The following is a 17,312-nucleotide window of genomic DNA, read 5'->3' on the forward strand; positions in this document are numbered from 1 at the left end:
AGTCCAATGCAGGGCTCGAACTCACAAACTGTGAGATCATGACCCAAGCCGAAGTCAGACGCTTAACAGACTGAGCCACCCAGGCACCCTTATGCCCCCTTTTTAATTGCACACAACAAAAATTAATTGCACCTAGCAGCAGCAGCAACAACAACAAACTTTACTAATGGGCAAAAACCAGAAACAGTATTGTTTACTAAGAAGTCCAAAGAGATATCAGGGTCAGCATCTCAATGTCAGCAATGACTCAGGATCCACTCTCTTTCTCCTCCTCCTTTGTCAGCACATTGGATTTTCATCCTTTCTTAACTTTTTTTTAAAGTCTATTTATTTAGTTTGAGAAAGAGAGGGCACGAGTTGGGTAGGGACAGAGAGAGAGAGGGAGAGAGAATTCCAAGCAGGCTCCATGTTGTCAGCGCAGAGTCTGATGCGGGGCTTAGACTTATGAACTGTGAGATCGTGACCTGAGCCGAGATCAAGGGTTAGACGCTTAACTGACTGAGGCACCCAGGCACCCACCTTTTCATCCTTAGGCTTACCATCCAAGGTCAAGATGGCTGCCACACTCCAGCATCTTTGCCCTCAGGCCAGCTAGCTCTTCTTTTATGACTATCTTTTTGTTAGAAAGGTAAAATCTGTCCCGGGAGCACTTAGCAGTCTTCCCCTTCCTTTTCATTGCCCAGATGGTCCCACATGACGTAACTTAGCTGTAAGGAAAGCTGGGACCATGAGGAAGGGCAGAGAGGAACCGGATTCCATAACCAGTTTAGATTTGTAACTGTTCATCCATTGAGACTGAAGGAGGGGCCTATCTTCTTTGAGGTCAATGGATTTTCTTCCACAAAATCAGGGTTCTGTTACCAGGGGAAATGAGGGATATTACGTAGGATACGAGTGAGGCTACAAGAGGGAAGTATCTGATTTATCAAGAAACTGAATTTAGGAGTTAATGCCTTCAGACAGTATCTCTTACAGGCCTCTGTTATGTTCTCTCAGGGGCTTGGGGTTACAAAAGTGAGCCTCCACTTCCTCTGAGAGGATTTTTCTTTTTGGTACTCAGGTCTACATTCAATCCACAAACGCGTTTACTGTGTATTTTTCTTTTGACCCCTAGTCCTCATATCAGTTAGTTTTAGTAGAAGAAACAAACCCAAAATAAAGTGACTTTAAAAAGAAAGCAGCCTATATTTCTCTTGGTGCAAGTGCAGAGATGGATAGTTTAGAGCTGGTATGGTGGTTCTGTCCACAAAGTCCTCAGGGGTCTGGACTTCCATCTTGGTGCTTTTCCTTAAGGTTCTGAAGATTGAATTATAACCCAAGATAGCTACTGTGGGAATAACCAAGACGCCTGGGTGGCTCAGTCAGTTAGCATCTGACTTCCGCCCAGGTCATGATCTCATGGTTCGTGAGTTTGAGTCCCACATTGGGTGAGCTTGAGCCCTGCTTCTGGTGGTTCAAGCCCAGGTTTGGGGGAGCCCCACTTCTCTCTCTCTCTCTCTCTCTCTCTCCCTCACTCACTTGCATCCTCTCTCTCTCTCTCAGAAAAAAAAAAAAAAAGGAATAACTAACACATCTGTGTTCCACTCAATGGACAGGAGGATGGGAAGAACACAAACTATGTCCCATCTGTTTTGAATTTTTTTATGTTTTCTTATCTATGAGAGGGAGAGAGAAAGAGACAGAGCGTGAGTGGTGGGGGTGGGGGGAGAGGGAGACATAGAATCTGAAGCAGGCTCCAGGTTCTTAGCTCTCAGTACAAAGCCTGACACGGGGCTTGAACTCATGAACCATGAGATCATGACCTGAGTCAAAGTCAGATGCTTAATTGACTGAGCCACCCAGGTGCCCCTGTCCCATCTGTTTTGAAAGGATGGTTGCTACATTATACTTACTCTTACTGCCATTATCCAGCACTTAGTTACAGAGCCACATCTAGCTGCAAGGGAGGCTGAAAGGTAGTCTAGATACTTTTTTAAATATTTATTTATTTTTTAGAGAGAGAGAGTGTGAGCAGGGAAGGGGCAGAGAGAGGGGGAGACACAGAATCTAAGGCAGGCTCCAGGCTCTGAGCTGTCAGTACAGAGCCTGACGTGGGGCTTGAACGCACAAACCAAGAGATCACGACCTGAGCCAAAGTCGGACACTTAACCCACTGAGCCACCCAGCTGCCCCAGAACTGTCTTTATGTTGAGTGGCCATGTGTCTGGCTAAGATAGGATTTTCTATTATTTAAAATCTGAGGGTTCTATTATTATGAAAAAAAGAGATTAGATATTGAGGAATAGCCAGCAGTCTCTGTCTTCCCCTCCTCTATTGTACAGAGTTCACCTGAGCCAAGCCACAAATTCCCTTGAAAATGTTCCAGTGCACTAAATCGCAGTGGATATCAACAGATTTCATGGGCTGATAGCCTCAAGGGGAAAAACAGTCATTAATGAAAAGCATATCTGCTATACGCATTCCAATTATTCCAGAATTTAGGAAATACCTCTGCTTGCGGCATGAATAAATACTCATAAATGTGAGTTTTATAACTGAAAGACCAGCTGAAGATTTTCAAGAGTTACTGAATAAATACAAGATGTTGACTCTGTCATTTTGATTCTGTGGGGTGATGATTTTGTATATGTGATCATAAACCTTTAAATCAAAATTATACCTACATCAACAATTTTAATAAAAAAACAGTATTTTCTAGAAAACTGTTTTTTAAATGGATTATGGCAGCATTCAAAATAAACTTCTTGAACACTCTTGGACCCAATCAAAATACTTGCTTTTTGTGAGAAATTTCTTGAGAGACCTTTGAGATTTATCTTTAAGAAATAACACACAAGTGGGGTGCCTGGGTGGCTCAGTTGGTTAAGCATTGACCTCAACTCAGGTCATGATCTCATGGTTCGTGAGTTCGAGCCCCATGTCAGGCTCTGTGCTGATAGCTTGGAGCCTGGAGCCTGCTTTGGATTCTATGTCTCCCTCTTTCTCTGCCCCTCCCTGACTCATGCTCTGTCTCTCTCTCTCTCTCTCTCAAAAATAAATAAACATTAAAAAAAAAAAAAAAGAAGTAACATGCAAGTTAAGGTAAGCCAAAAGCAGGGATGGGTGGACTTCTCCTTCAGTTTGGTGGCCTGGATACTTCAGCTTTACAAGCTGAGGGATTCTTTTCCATCAAAAGACAAATACCGTATTTTAAAATATCTAAAGACTGAAGCTACAAATGTAGAACTAGGGACAGAGCGTTTAAAAAGGCAGTGAGTTTGATTCTTTAAATATTCATTTTTAATCTATGTTTGTGTGAAGAGTGAAAATTTGTTGACATTTACAAAATTGTGTTTGAAAGAAAACATTTATCACATAGCTGTTTGTGTATGAAGAATATAAAGTGACTTAAAAATATCTTTGTCTATGTATTTTGAGATATGAGAAATTGACACAAAAATATTTGGACTTTTTAATGTTTCAGATTTAAACGCATCTTCTGTATAGGAAAGATGGCACTTATGTAATTATAGTCTTAACTGTTGTGCAAAGAGTCTTCACAGAACATACCCACTTGACATAGGCCAGAGTCAAAACCTAGAAATCTATTCCTTTAAAAAAAAAGATTCCATTTTTTCATAATAAGTTACTTTGTAAAATATAATTTATCCTATATAACCATGAGAAACAGGTGGGAAGAAAAAAGACAGTGGAAGGGGACCTTTATTCTTATTCTTATGAGTAACAAACAACAATATAATTGGTAATGCATGAATAACTTAGAAAAACAAGATAGCTTTTACCATGTGGTTTGTTGTCTTGGCTACAGTTGTTGGTTAGCTGCCATACACAGAGTTTTAAGTGAGTACTTGTCCACTTTTCTGAGTTCTTTTTACTCTGAATCATCAAAATGAGAAAACTCTTTTTTCCCCCCTTTTTTTAGATGGGTGGGGGGAGGAGGGGCAGCGAAGAGGGAGAGTGAGAGAGAGAGAGAGGGAGAATCCCAAGCAGGCTCCATGCCCAGTGCAGAGCCCAATGCAGGGCTCAATCCCAGGACCGTGAGATCATGACCTGAGCTGAAACTAAGAGTTGGATGCTCAATTAACTGAGCCACCCAGGCATCCAAAAATGAAAAAATTTTGCATGTAAACCAACTTCTAATGACTGTTAATATCAGAAATCACCATACTCTCAACTTCAACTCCAGGTTTTAAAATTCTACTCGAAATCTTTAAAATCAGATATTAAATTCTTTAGAATAAAAAAAGGGCAAATTTCATCATGCTATTGAAATGCCATGTTCGATTTTATATAAAATTTGTTTCTTGTTTTTCCATTGTACCAAAATTATTTTTACTGGAATCAGTTTCAGTTTTTTTACATATAAACTTTACAGTAAAGTTAAAATTCAGTATTTTTTTTCTTCATGAAAAATTATAGCCATTAGAGCTTCTGGTATTATGAACTTTCTTTTGTGGTTAATTAACCAAGACAGATTTTTTTCTGCACAAACCTTGTAGATTTAAATTCTGTCAAGAATATTTGTTTTCCCATCAACATTTAATAAAAGAGAAATTGCATTTGCCATGTCTGTTTTTCTCAATTTTTCCAGTTTTCAATATTACCAACCAGTAGCTTCTTTCATTTTTTATTCTGTAACAAAACTGTGTGTAGTTTTAGCTATTTGTTAATTTCATTTTGTATTGCTTATTTTAATCAAGTCCTTTTTTTCCCTGTTAACCTATTCACAATATCTTTGGTATTAAAACAGCCAGGCAAAAACCACAAAAAAATTCTAGGCAGTGATTGTGATATGTTTGGTGGCTTTAGAAGACAGAATTTTACAAATGGAACAGATCTTAGAAATCAACTAGCTCAATCCTCTCATTTTACAAGTGAAAAAACAGAGGCGCAGAAAGGTTATGTGACTTTCCCAAAGAGAGATACAAATGCTTCATCAAAGGCAGTAGTCAGTTAAGAATGGAGGTGATGGGCAGATGTGATAAATATTGAGAAGATCAAGGTCAGCACATGTTTAGTTGGACTGTGGGATAAGGGAGAGATACAAGTCTGGGATCATCCTGGATTTTAGGCTTGGGTGACTTGGTGGATGTTGATACTGTTAACAGAGACAGAGAATAACTAAGTAGGTTGGGTTTGAGGGTGAGGGTAGATGATGAGTTCAGTTTTAAATGTCAAGTTTGAGATGAGAACTGGATGTCTAGGTGAAGTTTGAGTATTTCGATAGGAAATTTTAGAAAGGCTTGGGTGGAGAAACAGACTTGGGAGTTATCAGCTTACAAGTTGTAGTCCCACAAGAGTAGATGAAGTCACCCTGCTGGGAAAATATCCACCAAGGAGGCAAAGTTGTAGCCTGCAGATGTGTTTTGTTTGGTCCAAAATAAAAATTTAACAAAATTTGAATTAGTGACTAATATTTAAAATTTAAGAAATTTTATGTAAGTATCTGTATATTTATCCGTATATTGATTTATCTTTAAAAATGAGAGGATCTGACATCACCAAGCCAGCACTCCTGGTTGGCAAAAATCATCTAGAACTGAGTAGGGACCATGAACTCCATTTCTCCATAGTCTCCATTCGCGAGCTGGCCCATAATTTAGGAGTAATTTTTGACACCTTTCTTTCCCTTTATCGCCTTATGTAATCCATCTCCAAGGCTGTCATCTTTAGCCCCAAATTATTAAATTTGTCAACTTTTCTCCATCATTCCTTACACCATCACTGCAAAAGCAATTGTCTCTTTGCATCCTTTCTTGTCTTCCAATGAACTACTATAGACAATATCGTTCATTGTATACACAACAGCTAGGGCGGTTTTATAAAATCAGATCCTGTTACTTGCATGTCTAAACCTCTTCACTGTCTACCCATTACACTTCAAATAAAACCCATGCCACTTATGATAACCCAGAAAGGCTCTGCAATATCAGGACTCTCCTTGCCTTGTTGTTCTCATCTTCGGTTTTTTTCCCTACCCTACTTTCTCACTTTCTCAAGGGCACCACATTTTATTTCCTCCTCATAGCTTGCGAACATGTCAACACTTCTCTTGGTTGTTCTTCCTCCAGATCTTGACAGAGCTGGCTTCTTCTCAGTTCAACAAGTCTCTTCAGAGTTACTTCCTTAACATCTCAAACTAATAGGGCACCCTCTGTCCTTTAGTTTCTGCGGCAACTTTTTCCCTCCACACACTTCTGATCTCTACGAATGCATGTGGATTTGTTGAGTTATTCAATATGTACTTTCTCAACTATAAAGGAATCTCCACAAAGAGATTACTGTTTTGTGCACTGCCGTACCCCAGACTGCTTGCCGGGCACATAGTTGGATTTTAATAAATTGTGGTGGAGTGAATATGTACACTTACACTCATATATAACAGAGGCCGAAAAAAAAATAAGGAAAAAAGTGCACTACTGTAATTCAGTAACTTTTCCTTTCCTAAATACTTGTAAGACTTTGCAATTAGAAATAATCGAGAAACAAGGGCAACCCCACACTTCCCAAAACCAGCCGAACATTCCCCACCAGCCCACGCTCGCCGCAGCTCTGCGCTTGCGCAGACCTCCCCTCGGAGACTCCGCCCAGTCTTCCTGAAGGGGTGGGCCGGGCCGGCAGCGTCCCGGGCGCGCGTGGATGACGTCACTCGACGCGGCCGGGGTAGCCCGTGGTAACCCAGAGTCTGCGGAAGTGGAGACCGGTGGGCAGGCGACTGAGACAGGTAACATGTACGCTCCCAGTTGGGTCCTTGCCTTCCTCTCCTTTCGCGCCGCGATGGCGGCGGGGACAGCAGCATCCTGTTCTAGAGGCGACCGGGAACCCTCCTCAATCCTCATCTTCCGTCGGTGGGGTCCCTATCCCTTCTGAGTCGTCTCAGACTCCTGAGGCTGAACCCGTCCTGGGGACTTGGGCTGAGCTGCCACTTCTCTCCGCCTCAGCTCTTGGGGTGGCGATGGGCCCTGACCTCTCCTCTCCCCACTGGCACAGACCCTTCTTCAGCCTGCATTTGTCTCCTTCTTTTGCCTCCAGGCCCACTTAACCCCCCCCCCCCCCCCCCCCGCTCCTAGCTCCACAAGACTCATCTCCAGTCGTGTTTAAGGAGACAAAAACAGTTTACAGGTCTCTTAATTTCCACTTGCAGTGAAGCCCAACCACCTTCCCTGCCCCCCAACCCTGTACCACCCCCAACACCCGCCCCAAGAATCCTTACTGAGATCACCAAGCTTTGAATTTGGGTGTCCCTAAAGAGCATTCTTTCTGTCAGTCAGTTTTACTCCTTAACGCACGTATTTGTTGAATAAGGGAATGGCGAAGGAATGTGAAAATCTAGTGTGATAATAAATGATCCACATGGGATCCAATCAACTGCTGAGATGGATGGAACAGTTACAGCATCTCATTAAAATATTCCTTATTCCTAGTTTCCTTTTTGGTTTTCAAGCGGTGGCGACAAGTACCTTTGCAAAGTTAGTCAGCAAAATAAGTATCAGAACCCCACTGGGAATGTGTAGACAGCAAAAAATTAAAAAAAAAAATTCAGGGGCGCCTGGGTGGCGCAGTCGGTTAAGCGTCCGACTTCAGCCAGGTCACGATCTCGCGGTCCGTGAGTTCGAGCCCCGCGTCAGGCTCTGGGCTGATGCCTCGGAGCCTGGAGCCTGTTTCCGATTCTGTGTCTCCCTCTCTCTCTGCCCCTCCCCCGTTCATGCTCTGTCTCTCTCTGTCCCAAAAATAAAATAAAAAACGTTGAAAAAAAAAATAAAAAAAAAATAAAAAAAAAATTCATATTGTTGATAGTGGGACACCGGTTGTTACAAAACCAACCAGAATAGATATGGGAGGAAAGGCAGGATTCTGAAATCTATGATCTGGTGATGGTTTGGTTTTGTGTTTGTCTTTAAGTATGTTCCATTTTTGAATAGAGCATATCTTCATATAATTTTGAGAAGCCTGCCAATTACTTGCTAATTGGTAAGATTAGGTTCTTATAATATTAGGGGGACAAAGTAGAATAAGGTTATGGAAATAATAGTCACTCATTGTTAACCATCTGCTGTGTCTCAGGGACTTCATTTGACACTTTGCATATGTTTTCTTCTTAGCTCACACAACAACCTTGTGTGAGTTAGGAATTACTAATCCTCAATTTACAGAGAAGGAAACGAGCGCAGGTATGTGAGGTTAACTTGCCAAAAACTCTAACTAAATGCTGGAGCCAGGCTTTAAGTTCAGGTCCGTGTATGACTTCAAAGCATATACCTTTTGTTTGTTTGTTTGTTTTTAAATGACTCTACTATAAATGACAAAATTCCAGCTTTTTCACAGTAGTCACATCTAATTGTGTGAGTTTATTCACTCATCTATCTAAATGATTTGACACTTTGTAATATCTTTAGTATTAAGTTCTTATATACCTGGAATTAAAATGCCTGGAAAGCTTAATTTATGATTCCCCCTAGACACACACACACACACACACACACACACACACACACACACAATCCTTGAGAATGAGATAAGTGGGAAGCAAGATTGCTCAGTACAACCCTTCTTCCTTCTTTTTAGACCCCTCAGGGAATGTGTAATTCATGATTTTGGAAAGTTTTACCCCTTTAAGAATTGAAAACCCTATTGACTATTTTGGATAGAAAAATTTTAAATGTCCTAAACAATTCCTTGCCTTCTTAAATACTAAGTATACTGATGTATTTTAATCTTTTCTTAATGTCTTAGAGCAGTCATTTTATTTATTTATTCTTTAATATTTATTTATTTTGGAGAGAGTTCAAGCAGGGGAGAGGCACAGTGAGGGGGACAGAGGATCTGAAGTGGGCTCTGTGCTAACAGCAGAGAGCCCAATGTGGGACTCGAACTCACAAACCATGATATCATGACCTGAGCTGAAGTCTGACGTTCAACTGACTGAACCACCCTGATGCTGCTCAGAGCAGTCATTTTATTTTTTTAATTAAAAATTTTTAAATTTATTTTTTATTTTTATTTTTTTATAATATAATTTATTGTCAAATTGGCTAACATACAGTGTGTGAAATGTGCTCTTGGTTTTTGGGGTAGATTCCTGTGGTTCATTGTTTACATACAACATCCAGTGCTCATCCCAACAAGTGCCCTCTTACTGTCCTGTGTTATAATTTGGTAATTTCCTCAGAGATTTTATTATATTTGACCACCCAAACTGCTTTGCATTTGGAGTTTACCTATACTTTATGTATTCCATTCCTCACTGTCACCAAGAGATAGTAAACCATAGTGATTAACCATAGGGATGGGGTTGGGGGGAGCGTGGGGTGGCTCCTGGGTGGCTGTCATGATCTCACGGTTTGTGAGTTAAGGCCCCTCGTTGGGCTCTGCGCTGGCTGCGTGGAGCCTGCTTGGGATTTTTTTCTCCCTCTGCCTCTGCCCCTGCCTCTGTCTCTGCCCTTTGTCTCCTTCTCTCTCTCTCTCTCTCTCTCTCTCTCTCTCAAAATAAATAAATAAACATTAAAAAAATAAAAACATTCAGGGACTGGGGAACCACACTTCCATTATTCAGGTCCTAGCTCTGTCACTTACTAGCAGCTCAGTGAGCCCAGACAGGACAGTTGACCCCTCTACACCTCAATTTGCTCATTTGTAAAATGGGAATAATAAGATACTTTTTATCAGAAGATGTTGTGAGGGTAAAGTGAGTTACTTTATGAAAAGGGCTTAGAACAAATCAGGCATATTGGAAGAGCCATGTAAGTGTTTGCTAATATTATTAGTCTAGTTTGGGCCTTAGGTTCTTTGAAAATTGCATTCTAGTTCTCTGAAAATTGTTATTCTTTGAATGATATTTGATATATAATATTTATGACTTTACTGGAGAATTAAATTATCCTAACTAGAGTGCCTTAACCTTAGCCATTCTGGGAAAATGCTAATTTATTAAATTTACTTTCATTTTGTCTTTGAAATGCAATATGCTTTTTGGTTGCACTGTTTGGAGTGAAGACTTCAAATATTTCATGTTATTATATGTATCAAAATAATAGACCTTTAATTTCTGTTTTGAATTTGGGGGATATTTCAGTGGTTTAAATTATGGTTTACCAATATATGGGAACCCACTCTACTTTTGAATTGAATACCAGTTGATTTATATATCTGTTTATTGTGCTCTGCACAGGTATGCTGTTGCTCTCATGTTATGATTCTATGTGGATAAATACCTCCTCATAGAACTAACCATTATGCATTGGTCACATATAAAGCTACCTTCTCAGTGTAATTCTCTTTTTCTGTCTTCAATGAGCTAAAAAAAAAATTGACTATACGCAAAATTAAATAATGTTCCTTATTGAATTTACAAAGTGTGTACCCATTTTCAAGCATGTATTTTAAACCAAGTTCAAGCTAGGAGTTGATATTGACTCCTTTGGTATCCCTAGTCAGGAACTTGAGAATAAGTGATCTACTTTTTTAATTTTAGTACCATTAAAGCTGATACTCATGTTAAAACTTCCTGTTGAAAATGTAGGTTGTATGTTTTAAAGATTTTGATTGTGGTAAAATATTCATAATATAAAATTAACTATTTTAACCATTTTTAAGCATATAATTCATTGCAATTAAGCACATTTGTAGTATTGTTTAATTATCACCATTATCCATTTCCATATTTTTTTCATCATTCCAAACAGAAACTCTATACCCATGAAAAAATGATTCCCTATTCCCCTCTCCCCCTCCCCCCAGCCCCTGGTAACCTCTATTCTACTTTCTGTTTCTATGAATTTACCTATTCTAGGTGGAGTCATACACTATCCTTTTGTATCTGGTTTATTTCACTTCATATATTTTCAGTGTTCACCCATGTTGTAGTAGAGTTCATCTGTGTGGTAGCATCTATCAGAATTTCATTCCTTTTATGGCTGAGTAACATTCCATTGTATGTGTATAGCATATACTATACTTTTGATGCATATTGAATCATGCTTTTATAGACTTCTCATTCCATATAGTATGAATTTAATACTTGGTGATTTGGTTTGTGAACTTCTAGAGGATGGGAATGGAAATACTTGAAATAATGTTATTGAACAGTAAACAAAATGCCTGGTAATAGTGTTAAACTGGAGCTTGAGCATGCATTATAGTGTAATTTTTCTTCTCACCTATTATTTAGTCTAAATAGAATAAGGGAAATAATAATCATGATAACATTACATAGTATTTCTACAGTGTTTACAGCATGCCCGGCATTATTCCAAGCACTTTACCTGTGAAGTAGGTACTATCACCATTCTCTTTTATAGATGAAGAAACCAGGCACAGAGAAAAGTAATTGAATTGTTAAAATTGCAAGGCTGGCAAAGTGGTGAAATTGGGATTTGAACTCAGGCTAGGTGGCTCCAGAGTTGATTTATCCTATGTTTTGTGTTGACATTTGGCTCACTACCAATTTTGCAACGTAAATTCTCTTGCCTGCCACACTCTTCCTCTACCTTCTCTTTTTATACCGTTTTTAAAATAGAACATTACTTCTGAGCTCAGTAGGTAACAGAAGAGCCTCTGAACCCAAATTGTCAAAAGGATGACAGGTGCTTCTTATTTGGCTGGGCGATAACATTTGAATGACATTCAAACTGCGTTTTCAAAGCTTAGTTCATATTATCTTTCTCTGAGAGCCTGTCTTTGAAAAAACAGATTTTGAAACGTTTTAAGATCTCATATTGCATATATATTTTGTTGGCATTGACTTTAGATGTCGCACAATTCCCTCACTCTTTTTCTGTGTGTGAAAAGAGTTTTTTGTTTATAACGTTACTGTCAGGATCGTTTATGGCACATTCATTTTGGTGCTAACTCATTACTCTGCATGGTTTGATTCCTGAAGAAATTATCTTCAGATAACATTTTTATATATATAATCAATTTCATTATAATTTTTTCTTGGCTTTTTCCTTTGTTTACATTTTATTTCTTTGACACTTGCAGTTGAAGGTTTGGTTTTTGAAACTGATGGGAATTGGGATATGCTTGATAGATTTTGGCAGCAAAAGAGAGATATATCAGCCTATTTCATTTGCAGTAATAATGTTTTGCATATGTAGCAAGTATGGTGCATATTTGGAGGTATCAACTGTCTGAGTAATGTCTGGAGGAAATAGAATTATAGAATGAATGTTAAGGGTGCAAAGGGTCCTTAGATATTTCTCTCATACCCTTCATTCAGCAGTTGGGAATCTGAAGCCTGGGATGCTTAAATGATTTCCCTATATTCAAACGGTATTAGAATCCATTTTTTTAAAAAGAGTTCCAATGTTCTGTGTTCTTTTTAATCATACCTCATTGTACGTATGTAGCATCCTTACTTGTAAGAGGGACTCCCATTTTTACTCATATGTACTTAATCTTATAATACGTTCTAGGTGAGAGAGAATGACTTGAATTGGATAGGTTGCCAAGAGAATGAATTGATATGATGGATTCAAGAGGTATTCAAGTTAAATCAGTAAGACTTTGCAATTGTTTACATGTGGCTGAGAGTAAGAAATCTGGGGTACTTGGGTAACTGAGTAGATGGTGGTGTTGTTCACTAGGAAAACTTAGAGGAGATCAGGACTGGGTGTATGAGGTCAAAGTGAATAGAGCATGGATTGCACATGAGAAAAATAGAAGCTAGAGCTGGAGGACACACCAGCATCTACGAAGGGGGAGAAGGAAGCACCAAATTGGCAGGAAGGGATAGAGGAGAATGGTATCACAAATACCAAAAGAGGAGAGAAATTTAAGGAGGGTACGGTCATGTGTGTTAATGCTCCAGAATTCAGGACTGGAAGAACCTACTGCAGTTGATAAATAGGAAGTCATCTGCCTCCATTGTGGAATTTTTGTGGCACGGTAGGATGTAAGCAGTGGACTGGAAGGGAGATGGAATAATGGGGGTGGGAAGTGAAGACAGTCCTTTTTAGGAATTTGGCTGTGAGGGGAGAGAGAGAGAGAAGAGCTGGAGGGGAATGTGGGAGTAAGGAAAGGTTTTTGTTCATGTACCCCCCCCCCCCACCCCAAGAAGAGATTGGAACAATCACTTATTACTGAGATGTAAAGGGTGGAGAGAGAGAGGATGAAGTTGAGGGAGGGGCCTTAGGGGCTGGATGATTGATGAAGCAGGGTTCCAGAGAAGGGCAGTGGGAGAGGATGTCACAGGCTGTGATCAGGGAGTCCTGGGACAGGAAGGACACTTACTCCACCTTCCTGGAAGGGACCGCTTGGGGAAGGGTGGGGATAAATGTGAATAAGTTTGTAGGTGGGGAGGGAATATGGGAAAATTCTTGCCTGATGGTAGCAAACTTTCCTAAATGAAGTGGGTAAATTTGCTGATATTGAGTGCTGATTCGGTGGAGGATTGGGGATAGAGGTAAAAGTTTAGAGTAGTCACTGAGGGGAAAGAACAGGAGTTGAGGGGGCAACTAGAGACACATGAAAGGTTGCCTGCCTGGTAATGCTGGGGGTCTCATTGAGGTTGGAATCTGTGAATATGTAACATCCACCTTTTGCATGGTCGTGTGATATTTATTTAATAATTTATTTCTTTAGCTTTGGTTGAGTTCAGTACACTGACTTTAGAAGTAGAAAACTTGGGTGTTCAGTTGGTTGAAAGGTTTTATAGAATAGGTATCAGAAGGATGAAAGAGCAAGAGAATTGAGGTTAAAATGTTCTAAGAGTGATTGAAGAAAGGAACCACATTATCTAAAGAAGACCACAGAGTAGAGATTCTCAACTTCAGAAATGTAGAAGCTGTGGGGCTGTTTTGTGCGGTGTAGGATGTTTAGCCTTCTTGGCCTCTACCTACTATATGCCTCCCCCTCTAGTTGTGACCATCAAAAATATCTTCAAACATTGCCAGATACCCTCTGAGGGGCACTCCCCGATTGGAGCCTCTGTCCTAGAACCAGAGGGAGCAGATGCATTGAAGATAATGGAAAAGCTGAGGGACTGGAGTTTCAATATAATAAGAGTTGGTGAATAATTAAGAGAAAGAATAGGGAGAATAGGAAGCCATGCTCTGATATAAGATTATGGAAATGAAGTATTTAAGTGATGGAACTGTTCCAAGTAGTGAAAATGTCAAGAATGGACCATTGGTTCACCGAATGGAGTGAAGGCAAAGGTTGTTGGCACTGAGTAGGTAATTTGGGGAGAGAGAGAAAGCCTATAGTTACGGAACAAGCTGGGAAAGCAGCTGCCAGAACTGATTTTTTGGATGTTTGTTTCTTTACTCTATCCATTAAGTGTTTCTCAGTTCTTTTTCTAACATTATCAATTCCCTGACCATGGACCTTCCTTCTGTAGTGTTTTAAAAAGTCATGGTGGGGGCAGCGGGGGCACGTGGGTGGCTCAGTATCCGACTTCAGCTCAGATCATGATCTCATGGTTTGTGGGTTCTGGCCCCGCATCAGGTTCTGTGCTGACAGCTTAGAGCCTGGAACCTACTTCAGATTCTGTCTCCTTCTCTCTCTGCCCCTCCACAGCTCATGCTCTGTCTCTCTCTCTGTCTTTCAAAAATGAATAAATGTAAAAAAAAAATTTTTTTTAAAAAGTCATGGAATTTATTCAGCTTGGTTTTTGTAGTATTTTTAGGTGAGGAGTTCTTTTTTGTTTCTTTTTCAGTATTTTCTTGATCTGATTTTGTGATCCTTTACTTATAAGTATATTACTTTTCAATAAGCCCAGGTTCTGTGCTGTGTGACCTAATTTCAGGGTATTTCTTTTGCATTTGGGCACCTCATTATGAAGTCTGCTATCTTTGGCAGAAGACGTATCAACATATCCTTAAATCTTACAACCTCTTAGAGATGTTCTTCTTTTCCCTTGCCTTCCCCCACCCCATTGTTTTCTCTTTTGCTCTTTATTATTTCATATTTATTATTTAAAAAAAATTTAATGTTTATTTTTGAGAGAGAGAGAGAGAGAGAGAGAGGGGGACACAGAGTGTGAGCAGGGGAGGGGCAGAGAGAGAGGGAGACACAGAATCTGAAGCAGGCTCCAGGCTCTGAGCTGTCAGCACAGATCCCCACGTGGGGCGCGAACCCACGAGCTGTGAGATCATGACCTGAGCTGAAGTTGGACACCCAACCGACTGAGCCACCCAGGCGCCCCTGTTTCATATTTATTTTTAAGCTGTGATTATATGTATGTGTGGTGTTGATTGACAAGTAATTACAGTGGACTCAGTAAGCTGGACATATTCATAGAATATGCCTTTAGATGCTTTTCCTATGTAATAATGCTTACTTTGCATTATTCATCAAGAAAGTGCAATAACTCCCACCTCTTTTACAAGGCATTAAAAAAAAAACTTATCCACAGATATAAGCTGATGTAGGTTTTATTGTAATATCCCAAGTATTGTCTTGCAAAATAGGAAGTAAGTAGGTGGCATTAAAAGCCTTGACATTTTTACTTGATTCTTACATGAATTATTTTTTGTGAGTGCTGATCTATTTGATCAGTATTATACTATGTTTGATCTAGTATAATAAGTAGCTCTGTCTAGGAATATCCTATTATGGCTAAATCCCCTAATGGTGATGAACTGATTTTTTATGACCTTATTTCTATACTTAAATATGAGGATTTCCAAGAAAAAGATTAATCTGTTACTTCAATAAAGAACAGGATGTGAGGGCGATCTGGCTGCGACATCTGTCACCCCATTGATCGCCAGGGTTGATTCGGCTGATCTGGCTGGCTAGGCGGGTGTCCCCTTCCTCCCTCACCGCTCCATGTGCGTCCCTCCCGAAGCTGCGCGCTCGGTCGAAGAGGACGACCTTCCCCGATAGAGGAGGACCGTTCTTCGGTCAAGGGTATACGAGTAGCTGAGCTCCCCTGCTAGAACCTCCAAACAAGCTCTCAAGGTCCATTTGTAGGAGAACGTAGGGTAGTCAAGCTTCCAAGACTCCAGACACATCCAAATGAGGCGCTGCACGTGGCAGTCTGCCTTAAAAAAAAAAAAAAAAAAAAAGAACAATGACCAGTTTTTCTTGAGGACTTAATTTTGGTATTTAGGATCTAACACCTCAAAGGAGAAATGCGTTGTTCTCTCCAAACCACAAAAACGGACATTCATCCTAAGTACAAAAGCAGGCCAGAAACATTTTATCGCAGAAGTTGTGCTTTAAAAAGCAGCAGCATTACATCCCCATCGGTTGTTCTCTAGCGGCAGATGACACTTGACGATTTTTGTGCTCAGTCTGCAACCACATTCAGTATTGGACAGATATAAGATTCTTCAGTGATGGCATTCGAACACACGTATGCCCAAGGACTTTGTTGTTAGTAACAAATCATTTTGATTCTGAACATGGTTTAATGACTTTTCTAATAGAGTGTTTTAGGTTCTGGAAATACCATGGTCATAGAATATGTTTTGTTTAGTCATTTTCTTACAATGATTTAAGAAAGTCATATTTTTCACACTCCTTGTAAATTGTTAATGTTATGCAGTATTTGCAGCATTTAACCAGTTTATGGCTAACATTTTAAAAATATCCTTCCAGCTTTGTGCAGTGGCAGTATCGTAGCCAATGAGATTTATCCGAGGCGCGATTATTGCTAATTGAAAACTTTCCTAAAAATATCCTTCCCTGTTGGGGCACCTCAGTGGTTCAGTTGGTTGAGCATCTGACTTTGGCTCAGGTCATGATCTCGCAGATTGTGGGTTCGAGCCCCGTGTCTGGCTCTGTGCTGAAAGCTCAGAGCCTGGAGCCTGCTTTGGCTCCTTCTCTCTCTGCCCCTAACCCACTTGCATTCTGCCAGTGTCTGTCTCAAAAATAAATAAACATTAAAAAAAATTTTTTTTAAATATCCTTCCCTGTTGCTATTGTTCTGTATCATTCTCCGGGTCTATACTTTTTCCTTAAGCATATATCGAAGTCTCAAAGAAAAATGAATTGTTTTTTTTTAACGTTTATTTATTATTGCAAAACAGAGAGAAACAGAGCAAGAGCATGGGAGGGGCAGAGAGAAGGGGAGACACAGAATCTGAGGCAGACTCCAGGCTCTGAGCTGTCAGCACAGAGCCCGATGCAGGACTTGAACTCACAAACCACAAGATCATGACCTGAGCCGAAGTCAGATGCTTAACTGAGCCACCCAGGCACCCTGAAAAATAAACTGTTTAACCTGCCTTTTAAATCATCCTAATTAATTTTAACATGGTCCCCAATTACATATGTTCAGTTGTATATTCAAATTGAAAAGATAATGGAGATCCTGGAGATCTTCTAAGATATTGAAGCTATATCAAATATGTTTTCTTTATTAT

General features: G+C 39.9%; 1 protein-coding gene and 1 non-coding gene across 12 annotated transcripts in view; both read left to right on the forward strand.

The window, feature by feature from the left end:
• The first annotated feature begins 6,660 nt into the window (after nucleotides 1-6,660).
• AOPEP (aminopeptidase O (putative)) overlaps nucleotides 6,661-17,312 on the forward strand; it is a 340,077-nt gene continuing 329,425 nt past the window's right edge. For all 11 annotated transcript variants that reach the window (XR_006210295.1, XR_006210297.1, XR_006210296.1 and 8 more), the window contains exon 1: nucleotides 6,661-6,724. The gene's annotated coding sequence lies outside the window, so the exon portion shown is untranslated. The remainder of the gene's footprint in view (nucleotides 6,725-17,312) is intronic.
• On the forward strand, nucleotides 16,544-16,688 carry LOC122233358. The gene has a single exon (XR_006210908.1). It is a non-coding gene; the product is annotated as a U4 spliceosomal RNA (small nuclear RNA).

Source organism: Panthera tigris, chromosome D4 (assembly GCF_018350195.1).
Source record: "Panthera tigris isolate Pti1 chromosome D4, P.tigris_Pti1_mat1.1, whole genome shotgun sequence".
Taxonomy (NCBI): domain Eukaryota; kingdom Metazoa; phylum Chordata; class Mammalia; order Carnivora; family Felidae; genus Panthera; species Panthera tigris.